Source organism: Crocuta crocuta, unplaced genomic scaffold, assembly GCF_008692635.1.
Source record: "Crocuta crocuta isolate KB4526 unplaced genomic scaffold, BGI_CrCroc_1.0 scaffold330, whole genome shotgun sequence".
Classification (NCBI taxonomy): Eukaryota; Metazoa; Chordata; class Mammalia; order Carnivora; family Hyaenidae; genus Crocuta; species Crocuta crocuta.
The window spans coordinates 2,308,938-2,323,247 of NW_027530521.1; positions in this window are offsets into that span (position 1 = coordinate 2,308,938).

The window sequence follows — 14,310 nt, forward strand, 5'->3', positions numbered from 1 at the left end:
ATCCTGTGCTGTTTCTTGTGTCGTGGGACTTACCCCTCCCAGCCCAGAAGGGCTTCCTGGAGGAGGAGGAATTTGAGGGCTGACACCAGGATCTCTGGGTTCACGGAACCATACTTTGTGACTCTTTACTGTTGCTGGCACAGCAGAAATCTCTCTCTTCAGCCTCATCTCTTCTCAGGCACACTTACAGGAACCTGGCGCTTCTCATGATCAAGTAACAAAAGAGTCTTCAGAAACGTAACTAGCGGTGGGAAGGATGCAGATATTCTTGAGGGAGAATTGGATATGAAAATGGGCAAGCACGTGAATTTCCCTGAGAAGAAAGTTCGGGATGATTCTTAGACGCTTTGCCCAGAAGCCAGACCACCTGTACCCTCATGATGCCAGCCTCCTGCCCCCCCACCCCGTCCCCATTCCACAGCAAGTCAGGAAGAACCTGAAGGCACTGGCTCTCCAGCAGGGAGGCTGGACATGACTGGAGGGGGTCCTGGAGGTGGGGGGGGGGAAGGTAAGAGATTCAAAGGCAGAGGAGCTGAGAAGAGAAGGAAGAGAGAGCCAAGGGAGGGCTCAGTGCTGCTCCTTTCTTGGCGACATGGTTCAGTCCTGCGTGGACATTTGGGACACGTGAACGGGGTGCAGGCTGGGACCCTGTTACCGTGAAGGCACCAGCCCCGGGAACACCTGGTCCTGTTAGGAGACAAGTGTCAGCTTTCGGGTGCTGGGGTTGCGGGGTGAAGAGCACTGGGTGCCCCTGGCCCTCGGGAGCCCCCTTGTCTGCTAGGAGAGAAGAATGCGAATTGATGGTTAAAACATAGCAGGGGAAGGGAAGAACGGGCTGGGAGCTAACCTGGTTAACCCGGGGTGGGCACGATGGGGCACGGCCACCACACTGTCTCCCCCTCAGGACCCGCCCCTCTTCCTTCTTCTACTGTCCCGTGGGGTCCCTGCTCTGGTGCCTGGGAGTTCAGCCAACAGTGGCCTCAGTGTCCCCGCCCCGCAGCAGCACCCAGGGCAGCAGAGAGAGAGAAAGAGAGAGAGACCAAGGAGGAGGGGTGAGGCAAGGTCCTGGAGTACGGGTGGGGAGTAGAGGGTGGAGGTTGAATTCCTACATTCTGAGGAGGCTTAGCTGGAGGAGCTGGAGAGGTGCAGACTGCCCATTTTTCAGACGGGAAGAGCAAGAGATTGTCCATGGAATATAAAATGGGTTCCATGGAGGAAAAGGGAGCTTACTGGGAGTGGACAGGAGTCCAGAAGATAGAGCCCAGGTTGGAACTGTGCACCTGTGACTCCACTGGCTCCTGAAGGGTAGGAGGAAAGTGGTTTTGAATCCAGTTGACTTACTCACCAGGCAAATTTGCAGATTCGCTGGCTGTGCTNCTGTGGGAAGCAGGGAGGGGTTGGGCTGGGCTGAGAGGCCCAGGACAGGAGATAACCCAGAGGCAGAGGTGACTTCACAGACACACGTGTAAAGCCAGAGCTGGGACCCTTGCTTCCTGTCGGCTGAGCAAGTCCCCATGCATCCCCCCTGATGAACTTGTGCATTGGTGGGAAGGGTCTTCCTGGCTGGGCCATTATCTAACTTCGGACCATCAGTTCTCTGAGGGGTGGGACTTCCCAGATTCTGACACCGGCCCTCCCTCCCGTGTCCCCACTCCTTATTGTATGCTCACTGCTTGTCACCTGGGGGACCGCACTGCACTGTCACAGTCATCCTGCCTGAGGACGGGGCAGTACTACTGTCCCCATTTTGCAGAGGTGGAAACTGAGGTGCAGAGAGGGGCAGTGCCTTGGCTAAGGGGCTGCTCAAAGTCCCAATCCCCGCAGTGAGTTCAGAGCCCGCCCTGGCTACCCCTCTCCTCCTCCTTCCCAGGGCCTAGCCTTCCCTCTCCTGGGCCCCGGCTCTGGCCAAGCTGAGTGAGGCCTTCTGGAAGTGATTTCAAGCCCAAGAGACAATTCACAGGAGTCGAACTGAGAGGTCGTGCTTGCAGTATGGAAAGTCTGACCGTCTTATAAATGCTTGAAACTGAGAGCCAGCTTTCCTTTACCCCCCATCCCCCAGCGTGGATCTAGAGCCCCTTCAGGCTCCCTGCTGGGACAGAAGGACTGACAACTTGGACCAAATGCTGACGGGAAGAGGGGGCAGAAGGAGTCAAGAGGGCTCCACCAGGGGAGCCCCCTTTTCCAGACTGCAAGAGAAGCAGATATGGTGGGTGGGTGGCTGGGTGGGGGCATCCAACTAGGCCTCTGCTGATGGTGCCTCCAAAGGGGCCCTGCCTGAGTATGAGGTGAGTGGCTGGAATTTCTGAAATCCACATCTGCGACAGTTGGGTGTGGTCATTCATTCCCAGCCTTCAGGCGTTCTGGACCTAGCAAGGGAGGTCAAGCAGGGTGAGGTCACAGTTAGGAGAATTTCAACTATGTGGCTTTGAAAAGACACAACATAAAAATGCTAACGGGGCACCTGGTCACTCGGCCAGTCAGTTAAGCTTCGGCTCAGGTCATGATCTCACAGTTCCGGTTCGTGGGTTTGAGCCCTGCATCGACTTGGCGCTGACAGCGCGGAGACTGCTTGGGATTCCCTCTCTCCCTCTCTCTCTGCCCCTCCCCTGCTTGCACTTTCTCTTTCTCCCCAAAATAAATAAACTTTTAAAAAATGCTAATAAGCGTTTATGCACTAAGCTGGGAATAATGCAAAGCCCCTCATTTCAAACAGATTGTCAGAATCACACACCTTCCTGGAGTCGGAGAAGGAAAGTGAGTTGTTAACTAGGAACTATAAACCTGCCACACGGCAGCGTTGTTTGGTTATTAAATAGAATCTGCATGCGTGCACTGCTGTCTGCATGCACTGGAATTTCCTCTAATTTCTGTGGGGGATTCTGGAGATAATTGTGCCATTTCCCCAACATCCACAGTTATTATAACTTTAAATCTTTTCTCTGTACCCCGAAGCAGTGTCATCCAAGTGTTCTTTAAGTGGCGGTGCTGTGAAATGCACCTGAAAATCAATAACGCTGGAGAAGGAAGTGCGGTATGATAAAATGCTATGAAGAAGGCCAAACCACCGGCGGGAAATGCTGTGCTGTTAATTTCGCAGAGAGCGCTCCGTGAAATATTAGAGATAATGCCGGGAAAATAAAAGGCAGCACTAAAGCAAAAATATGCCACAATGGGGGCAGATTTATGCAACACCTCCTTTCTACTTCGCACTCGTTTCCATGGCGAAATTAGTCTGGAAATATGCATGTTTTGAATTATGCAAGGTCTTCAGGAGCCCGTGCTTTCGCACAAGGTAAGATGGCCCTGTCGCTTATCGGTGGGGGGTATAATGAGTGACAGTTACCCTGAGGTTTTCTTAGGCCAGTCACTTTTATCTTTCGCTCCTGGCTTTTGCCTCAGTGACTCCATCTTTGAAATTGAACGGTTGGACTGGTCTATCTCCCTCTCTTAGACTTTGTAGAGAGGCACCACCGGTATGTTTGTCCTGAAAGTGTCTTTTCCAGGATAGAGTCCACAGTCAACACCGAGCTCATCTTTATTAATTGTGAGGCTGGCTGGAGGCAAGATCGCTTTACTTCCAGCCCCGGAGTTTCACAGACGTGGGCCGTGGTGACAGGCGGAAGGTTAGAAGGCCCGCCGGTGAGCAGGAGAAAGCCAGGTGCGATGGGGACCCAGCGCCACCAGAGGGCAGCACCAGCACACGGCTGAGACAGCCTCTCTCCTTTGAGGTGCGAGGAGAGACTGCATTCCGCTCCCACCAGCTGGGTGCCAGGCCTGGGGGACTGGGGGTGGGTTGGGGAACAGGACACCCCAGGTCCCTGCTCCTATGAGATCTACATTCTCCTGGAGGAGAGAAAAGGAACACTTTAGCCCTTTTTTCCCCCTAAAGATTTAATTTTTTAAATCTCTGCACCCAGTGTGGGGCTTGAACCCACAACCTGAGAACCTACCTGCTTTCTTAAATTTAACTTGATCCTTCTTCTCGGACCCACCTCTCCTGGTGACAACAGCAGGTTCCCCACCGCTCCTCGTCCCTGACCATCATCTCCATAGCGAGACCAGGCAGGGCTCATGAGCTGGAACAAGTCATTTCCTCCTCTGGGCCTCAGTTTCCTCAGTTATCAAACCCAGGGTCCCCCAAACCTCTAAGCTCTGGATTCTACTGAATCAGCTCGCGGGGGACTCCTGAATTCTAGTTCCTGAGCACCCTCTTGTGGACAGCTTTGGAAGCACATGCTCAGTTGGAGAGGATGGTGGGATAAGGGTCTCGGCCAAGTTCCTAGAGACACCTGACTGACTCCGTCGGAAGAGCATTCTGCTCTTGATCTGGGGTGTCGTGAGTTCGAGCCCCACGTTGGACGTAGGGAAAAAAAAACCCAGAAGGGTGGTGGATTCTAAGGTATCACTGAGTGAGCTTGCATACGTCTGTGTCTTTCAAAGTGTGTTGTGTTTGCACGTGCACGCATCTGTGTGTGTCTGTGTATGCTTGTACACGTTGGTGAGGTTGTGTATTTCAGCAGCTGGATCACACAAGGATGATAGGAAAAGTCCCCAGTCTGTCTCACAAAGTCCTAACCACTCTCCCTGCAGCCAACTTCCTCCTGCCCTTGGTACCCCTTGTACCAGTACCTGACACCTCCCATTCTGGAATCTTGGTCCCCTCGCCTCTCCCCTGCACCATGTCAGCAAACTTCTTTGACTGTTTTTCTCTTTTGTGTCACTTGAGGCCCATTTGAATGTCACACTTCATGGCTCAAGGAATAATTCTTTTCTGTTGTATCCGCTCAGACTGTTCGATTTGCACCCCTTGAGTGCGGTCGATCACCCACGGCCCTATTGCAGGGTGGCAGATGCCTGGGGACTTGAGCACTGTGGAGTCCCGAGGGTCAGCGGAAAGCGAGGCACGTGGTAGCTAAGATGCAAAGGCATGTTAACAAAATGCTCTGAACTCCCCATGCACGTGTGTGTCATTTGATTTACTGGATGCTCCTTCAAGCCTAGGTAAGGTGGGACTCATCCCCATTTTATGGATGAGGACTTTGAGGCCCAGACAGGGAGATAATAAAAATAGTCTGGGAGTGACGATCGAAGCAAAATGCAATCTTTCTTCTTCTTTTTAAATTTTTAATGTTTATTCATTTTTGAGAGACAGAGACAGAGCATGAGCAGGGAAGGGGCAGAGAGAGGGAGACACAGCATCTGAAGCAGTCCAGGCTCTGAGCTAGCACAGAGCCTGATGCAGGGCTTGAACCCACAAACTGTGAGATCATGACCTGAGCCGAAGTCAGAGGCTTAACCGACTGAGCCACCCAGGCGCCCCATGCAAGCTCTCTTCTTATCCAGTTTTCATAACACCCTACGGGGTAGTAATTATCAAGTCCCTTCTTTAGCAGACAAGGAAACTGAGGCTTTAACATTAGGTGAGTGCCTGACGCTGTAGTACATGAGGCCAGTCAGAAGGCGAGGCAGGATTCGAACTGTGCCAGGAGCTCAAAGCCTAACCACTCAAGCCCAGTGGCCCCTGGGAGGGCTTCCCCGCAGTCACTGGCTCAACACACTGTCCCCTCTCATGTCTCTGGGGCTCCTTTCCTAAGAACGTTCTCCCCGGGCCCCAGGTGGGGGCAGCCTCTGTCTGGCATCCTTGTTTCTCCCCGGAGTGGGGGTGGGAGAGCCGGGTTACCTGCACCACTTTCTGAAGCTGCTGGATGGGGGCTGAGCATTAATTATGCAATAACCTCTCTGTGGTATGCCTAATTGCCTGATAACCATAATTGAATCTTATGGATTACACCAATATTATTGCAGGAGGCAGTTAAAGCAGTTAATGGGAAGCTGTACCGGCATTGTGGTATTTGCTTCTTATCTCCCTGCTGGCCCTATTGTGAGCCCTTTCGTGGGGGCTTGGGGAGGCCTGCGGGTGAAGAGGGTGAGAAATAGCACAGTTATTACATCCCCTTACTCCCGGAGGGCACTGTATTCTTTGCCAAGAAACATCTGTGTGGCAGGTGAAATTGTCATTTTATAAATGAGACGCTGGTCTAGGAAGGTTGAGATTTTCCCAATTGCATCCTTCTTCTTTTTAATTTTTAGACTCTTTTTTAAACATTTGTTCATTTTTGAGAGACCGAGAGAGACTGAGGATGAGTGGGGGAGGGGCAGAGAGAGAGGGAGACACCGAATGTGAAGCAGGCTCCAGGCTCTGAGCTGGCTGTCAGCACAGAGCCCGACGCGAGGCTCAAACCCACGAACCGTGAGATCATGACCTGAGCTGAAGTCGGATGTGTAAGCAACTGAGTCACCCAGGCGCCCCCAGTTTCATTCCTGATCATAACTACGGGGCCTTACCAGCATCACCTGGGACCTTTTGGAAAAGTGAACTCTCAGGCCCCACCCTGGACCTATTGAATCAGGATCTTCATTTTAAGAAGATTCCCAGGTGATTCACATGCTTGGCTAGCTCGAGAACAACTGAGAGCTGGTTTGTTTATTTATTTATTTATTTTGCCTACAGGGGATCCATCGCTTCCTATTGTGGTAACAGCACCTTGCTTTTCCTTTGGGAAACAAGCTTCCGCCCCGCCCCCCAACACCAGGCCCCAGAAGTTGCTTCAGGGGATTGCAGTGACCTCAAGCCAGGCCAGTGAGTCAGTTCCAAGCTTTCTGAGGTGCTGTGGAGGAAGATATGTCTGATCAACTTACCTGGCGACCATCTTCCTTCCCTCCCCATGTCTTCCCACCTAGGCAATAGTGGCCTTGGCCTCCTGGCTTGCACTGGTCAAAGGAGTGTGAGTACAAGTGTTGATGTGCCAGTTTCCAGCTAGGCCTTAAAGGGGTACCTCATGTTTCCACTTGCTGCTCTTGAGCTTCTGACCTCCATCACGAGAAAGGCATGCCCCAATATGGCCATGACCTGCATCGAGAGTCCCAATGTGGAGAGTGTGGGGCAGATTGGCCCCAGCCTGAAGGCTGGAGTCCAGCCTAACCCAGCTGATACTAGTCACCTCCCCCCCCACCCTGCCGGCCACTAACCTATAGAACCATGAGTTTCAAATGAATGATTGCAACTGTGAGCAATTGATATTTTCAGTGTTGCTAGGTAGACAGCATCGTTGCAGCAGACATATGACCATATAAAGGAGATGCTTTCTTTCTACAGAGTTGCTGAGCTGAATCGGGGACAGGAGGGAGGGCCAGGGCCTGACTAACAGTGAAACCAGCACTGAGGGAAACAAAGCGAAGCTAGAATGAGGATCCTACTAATGACGACAGGCTTTGTTTTGGGGGATCTGGCCTTACCTGAGTTAGTCAAGACTTTTTAGTCCACTGATCTAAACCAGAGAGGGACTTAGTGGCTCACATAATACACAAGTTCAGAGCTGTTCAGGTTTCAGGTGGGGTGTGATCCAGTAGCCCACTGATGAACCAGTGCCCCTGTTTCTCCATTCTGTTTCCCGGTGTGTTTGTTTCACTTGGATGCTGGTTCCCCTTGTTATATAGCATCATGACTTCCTCATTCAAGTCTAATAGGAGAGACGGTTCCTTCTGGAAGCTTCTTTCCCAGGACCTGGCAGCAATTGTCTCCTCAAGTCTCACTGCCTCACATTGGGTCACACACCCAATCTTTACACCATTCTTAGAGGCTGGGGAGATGGGATGTGCTGATTGGCCCAAGCTACCTGGGATCAAAGCAAGTCAGCTTTATAGAACCTCTTGGGTCCTCACGAGAGAATCAGGGCTTTTAGACCATGGTGGAGGCAAGGAATGCTCGTTAGGAAGGTTCATTAGTTTCCTAGGCTGCCGTAGCAAATTACCACAAACTCGAGGGCTTAACCCAACAGATATTTATTCTCTCATAGTTTTGGAGTTTGGAAGTCTGAAATCAAGATGTCAGCAAGGTTGGCTTCTTCTGTAGCTTCTGAGGGGCAATCTGTTCGTATGCTTCTCTCTTAGTTTCCGGTGGTGGCGGCAAGCACGTGGCTTGTAGGTACAGCATTCTGGTTTCCATGCCCGGCCTTCTCCCGGTGTGGTTTGTGTCATTGCATGGCGTTCTTAGAAAGACCCTAACCTGTCCGTGGATGTAGGGCCCACCCTACCCCATGACCTCACTTCACTAACCACATTTGCAAAGAACCTATTTCCAAAGTCACATTCGGAGAATCCAGATGGATATGAATTTTGGAGGACCACTATTCAGCTCGGCACAGAAAACAATCAGCAAATGCTCACACAAGATTATAATTCCTTTACACAAAAATAGGATTATAAAATCCATTCTGTTCAATTTTTTAAAATTTTGAAACAATTATAGACTTACAGGCAAGTTGCAAAAATAGTACAGAGTCCCCTTAATTTCCTTCACTTTGCTTTCCTTCATGGTAACATCTTGCATAACCATAACGAAATTATCAAAACTAGGAAAGTAACACTGGTACAATACTATTAGGTAACCTACACACTTGATTCAGATTTCACCGGTTTTTCTATTAATAACCTTTTTTTCTGTCCCGGGACCTAATCTGGGCTTCACACTGCACTGAGTTGTCAGGTCACCTTAGACTCCTCTGGTCTGGGAGTCTTAGTTGTTCTTTGTTGCTCATGACCTTAACACTTTTGAAGAGTACTTATTTTCTAGAACATTGTTCCATTTCGTTTTGTCTGCCGTTTTTTTTTTTTTTGTTTTTTTGTTTTGTTTTGTTTTTGTTCATGACTAGATTGAGATTGTGCATTTTAGGCAAGAATACTCAGAAGGAACCTTCCTTTCCCAGGGGAACGCCATATCTGTGAGTCATATCACAGGTGTAGTTAACCTTGATCTCTTGGTGTAGCTGGCATCTGCTGGAATTCTCTCCTGTAAACTTACTCTCTTCCCCTTTGAAATGAATAAATATCTTGGCGGTGGTGGGGGAGATACTTTGAGACTAGACAACTTATTAGCTGGACTTCTTCTGTCACAAAAAAAAGCTATGTCTTCTCCCGCATTCGTGCTGTTTTTACAGCTTTCCCTCCACTTGATACTAAGTCTTAGATACCTACAGTTGCCCAATATTCCATGTATGATTCAATCATGATTACTACTTAATCGTTTCTCAATTGCTAGGCATTATTTACTCATTTTCTCTCAATTACAAACACCATTGCAATGAGTGTACTTGTATTTATTGCAACCCCCCTTCTGGGAGTATTTTTTTTAATGTTTATTTTTATTTATTTTGAGAGAGAGCACGCGCACACACATGTGATGGGGGGGGGAGGCAGGAGGCAGAGAGAGAATCCCAAACAGGCTCAGTACTGCCAGCGTAGAGCCTGACATCGGGTTCCATCTTGTGAACAGTGAGATCATGACCTGAGCCAAAATCAAGGTCAGATGCTGAACCTAATGAGCCACCCAGGTGCCCCTGCTGGGAGTCTATTTGAAGGCTGCAATTCCCAAAATAGAAAGTGTGAGGTCAGGGGTATGAGCACTTTTAGTTTTTAATAGATATTGCCAAATTGCCCCTCAATGAGATTGTACTAGGCAAAAATACCATCCACAGTGCATGAAAATCATTCATTCATTCATGCAGTCACTCATTCATTCAAATGGCTCTCCCAGACCCTTAACAATCTTAGCTCCCTCTTCCTGGTCTCTTTATTTCTTTTCCTGTCTCATCTTCTTTAGCATGAAAAAATTCTATGGGTACAAAATGTTTAAGAACAGCATCTTTTTTTGAGATATAATTCATATAAAATTCACTCTTTTAAAGAGTACAATTTAGTGTTTTTTCATGTATTTACAAGATTGTGTAACCATTACCATTATTTACTTTCAGAACATTTTCACACCCTGGAAAGGAAACCCCATCCCCATTAGCAGTCACTCCCTCCTGTCTTTAGTCCACGACCTCCTGCCTCTAGCCCATGACCTCTGCTTCTAGCCCATGACCTCTGCTTCTAGCCCATGGCCTCTGCTTCTAGCCCATGACCTCCTGTCTCTAGCCCAAGGCCTCCTGCCTCTAGCCCATGACCTCTGCTTCTAGCCCGTGACCTCCTGTCTCTAGCCCATGACCTCTTGCCTCTAGCCCATGACCTCTGCTTCTAGCCCATGACGTCTGCTTCTAGCCCATGGCCTCTGCTTCTAGCCCATGGCTTCCTGCTTCTGGCCCATGGTCTCCTGCTCTTAGCCCCTGGCAAATACCAATCTAATTTCTGCCTCTATGAATTTGCCTGTTTTGGGCATATAAATTGAGTCACACAATATGTGGCCTTTGATGACTGGCTTCTTTTCATTTAGCATAATATTTGCGAGGTTCATTCATATCATCACATGAATGAAGCTTTTATTCCTTTTCACAATGGATAATATTCCCATGCATGGCTCTTCCACATCTTGTTTATCTATTTATCCACTGATGGACATTGGATTGTTTACACCATCTGGCTATTGTGAATAATGCTGCTATGAACATTCGCGTACAAGGTTTTGTGTAGGCATGTATTTTAATTTCTCATGGGTATATATATACCTAGGAGGAAAAGTACCAGGTCATATGGTAATTTTGTTTAACTTTTTGAAGGACTGCCAAACGGTTTCCGAAGTGGCTGCACCATTTTACCTTCCCACCAGCAGCATACAGGCTCTGGTTTCTCCACATCCCTGTCAACACTTGTTATTGTTTGTCTTTTTGATTATAAGCATCCTAGTGGGTGTGAAGGGATAGCTCAGTGTGGTTTTGATGTGCATTTCCCTAATGACTAATGATGTCGAGTATCTTTTCATGTGCCTGCTGGTCATTTGAGTATCTTCTCTGGAGAAATGTCTGTTCGAGACCTTTGCCCATTTTTAAATTGGGCTGTCTTTTTATTGTTGAGTTGTAACAGATCTTTATATATTCTGGAAACTAGACTGTTGTCAGCCACATGATTTGCAAACATTTTCTCCTGTTCTGTGGCTTGCCTTTTCACTTTCTTAATAATGCCCTTTGCGGCACAAAAGTTTTAAATTTTGATGAAGTCCAATGTATCTATTTTTTCTTTTGGTGCTTGTGCTTTCAGCATCATAGCTAAGAAAACATTGCCTAATTCAAGGTCATGAAGATTTACAACTATATTTAGAGCAGCGTAGTTTTTTTTAAAAAAAGTTTTCATTTAAATTGCAGTGAGTTAACATACAGTGTAATATTAGTTTCAGGTGTACAGTGCAGTGATTCAACACTTTCATACATCACTTCGTACTCATCGCAACAAACGGGCTCCTTAGTCTCCATCCCCTATTTCCATAATACCCCCCTCTCCTCCCCTCTCTGGTAACCACCAGTGAGTTTGTACTGTATAGTTCAGAGTCTGTTTCTTGGTTTGCCTCTTAGAATAGTGTCCTTTCAAAAAAATTTTTTAATGTTAATTTTTGAGGGGGGTAGGGAATGGGAGAGAGAGCACAAGCAGGGGAGGGGCAGGGAGAGAGGGAGACACAGAATCCAAAGCAGGGGCTCAAACCCACAAATCTTGAGATCATGACCTGAGCAGAAGTCAGATGCTTAACGGGTTGAGCCATCCAGGTGCCCCGAATCTATGTGTGCTTTTTAATACAACTTTTTTGACCACTACTCATGGGGAGAAAACAGCATATATTGTGACCCAGAATTCCCATAAGTGCATATATTCCCATGCATGTATATATATGTCATGTTTCATAAATATTTCATAAGACACTATTCTTCCTATTCCATTCTATTTTGTCAACAATAATGCTGGACCCACTAAATTGATCTTGCGTCCCATTTCTTGGCTGAGACCTGCAGTTTGAAAAACTGTTTAAGGGTCTACAAAGTGCCCTTGTGTAGCTGACTTCATTTCTCCTCAAGGCAAGTGTGTGGGGCAGGCGATACTGTGTCTGTTTTGCAGATGAGGAAACTGAGGCTCAGAGAGGTTAAGTCTCTTCCGGACACATTGCTGACCCCCCATAGAGCTGGAATTCAAACGCGTGCTTGCACGCGTCCATCTTTGTGCTCAGTCTCCCTGTGATGATTCCCACAGGTTAGTGTGCTTAAGAATTCCCCGGGGTGGCTTATTAAAAATGCATATCTCCAACCTTTACACACAGAGATTTTGGCTGCATTTCTACAAGCATCTTCTGGAATAGAGGACAATGAGAATAACTGGGAGACGGTGGAAGGGGCACTAACCTAGGACTCAGGACGCCTGGTCCTCCACTTGGTTGGCACTGGTATGAGCTTCCATGAATGTTCCCTGCCGGTGATGGAGCAGAGCCCATGAATGAGGGAGATGGGATTGGAGTTTTAAACGTTGCTGACTGTGGTCAGTGGGCTAGATGGAGCCAATAAGCAGTGATGTTTTGTTTGCCTGAACAATGTTTGTTCATTCTCTTGAACATGGAGCCGACATATACAAATAGGAAGATTTCATGTGATAACCCGATTTCTGGCATTTCTTGAGAAGGCAAATGATCTGGTGAGCTGGGGCTATGTTGCTGCATGCCCGAGGTGGGCTGGGGTTGGGCTGGGTCTGCCCCTGCCCGGTCATCCCCATCTCCACCACTCCGTATTGTCTTCTACACCACCAGCTCATTCGCAGGCTGCCTCACTCCTGTGGGCATGTTAGAGTGTGGTGCTCGAACTCCCCGGTGCCTGAAGACCCCCCACCCCCGCCCCGTTCTCGCTCAGAGAAAGTAGATTTTCTCCAGCTGCACTTGACCCACATTTGGATGTCCTCATCCCCATGTTCTCTTTGTTCCTGTTCCCTTGGCTGTGTGCTTTTCTCGAAAGATGACTGCAGTGATATAGAAAACCCACAGGCTCTGAAGTTAGACAGCCCTGGGTTTCAGGGCTAACCGCACTATTTCCTTACCAATCGATCTTGGGCGAGTTACGTAACCTTTTTGTTAGGTAACCTCTGTTTTCACATCTGTAAAATGGGGAGAAAACTTCTTACCCACTCCTAATGTTTCCCTGCCTGTAGAGGAAGCATCCATCAGAGTAACGTTTTGGGGTTCTCCCAGCCCAGCCCAGTCGTCCCCAGGGAGGAAGGATGACATATGACTGGGTCACGGGGGACTAAGTTGCTNAGTGCCTGAAGAAAAATGGGGAGAAAACTTCTTACCCACTCCTAATGTTTCCCTGCCTGTAGAGGAAGCATCCATCAGAGTAACGTTTTGGGGTTCTCCCAGCCCAGCCCAGTCGTCCCCAGGGAGGAAGGATGACATATGACTGGGTCACGGGGGACTAAGTTGCTGTTGCATGGAGCTCCTGCCTTTCTCTTTGAAGGTCTGCCCATCTGTAAAGAGCATGAGTCTTCTGCATGTTCCTTCTCCTCCTCCTCCTGCTCCTCCTTCTTCAAGTTTATTTATTTACTTTGAGAGAGAGAGAGCGAGGGAGCAAGTTGGGGGGAAGCAGAGAGAGGGAGAGAGAAAATCCCAACAGGCTCTGAGCTGTCCGTGCAGAGCCCGATGCAGGGCTTGATTTTACAAACCATGAGAATCATGACCTGAGCCAAAAATCAAGAGTCGGTTGCTTAACTGATTGAGCCACCCAGGCGCCCCCTCTGCATTGAGATTATGCGCCTCAACTTTTCCAGGGGCCAGCCCCGTCTCCACCAGGGGAAGCTGAGTGATGGGGTGTCCACGATCTAGGAATGAGTGTGTTCAGAATTCGGAAACAACAAACCTAAGACACATTACCCCAAATGAGCTTTACCAATAGTGAAGAGGCCATTCGTCTGCCTGTGACAGTCTGAGAAGGGACTGGGAAGAGGGGTCCTCTTTCTCTCTCTCTTTTCTTTTTTTTTTTATAAACACTTGACTTTTTTCTTTTTCTTTCTTTTTCTTTTCTTTTTTTTTTTTACTGTTTATTTTTGAGATAGAGACAGAATGTGAGCAGGGGAGGGACAGTGAGAGAGGGAGGCACAGAACCCAAACCAGGCTCCAGGCTCTGAGCTGTCAGCACACAGCCCAACACAGGGCTCGAACTCATGGATCATGAGATCACGACCTGAGCCAAAGTCAGACACTTTAACTGACCGAGCCACCCAGGGGCCCCTAGAGGGGTTCTCTTTACTGAGTCCCCTCAGGGCCCCTCAGACAGCTGTTCCTTGGAAGTTATTGTGATGGGCCGGTCCTGGCACATAGTAGGTGCTCAGTAAATGGCAATTGTTATTTAAAAAATATATTAGTCCTCCTGCTTTGGTTCCCACATTCAGAAATAGGGAGGCAGGGGGGCGCCTGGGTGGCTTAGTCGGTTAAGCGTCCGACTTTCGCTTAGGTCATGATCTCGCGGTTCGTGGGTTCGAGCCCCGCGTCGGGCTCTGTGCTGACTGTCAGCT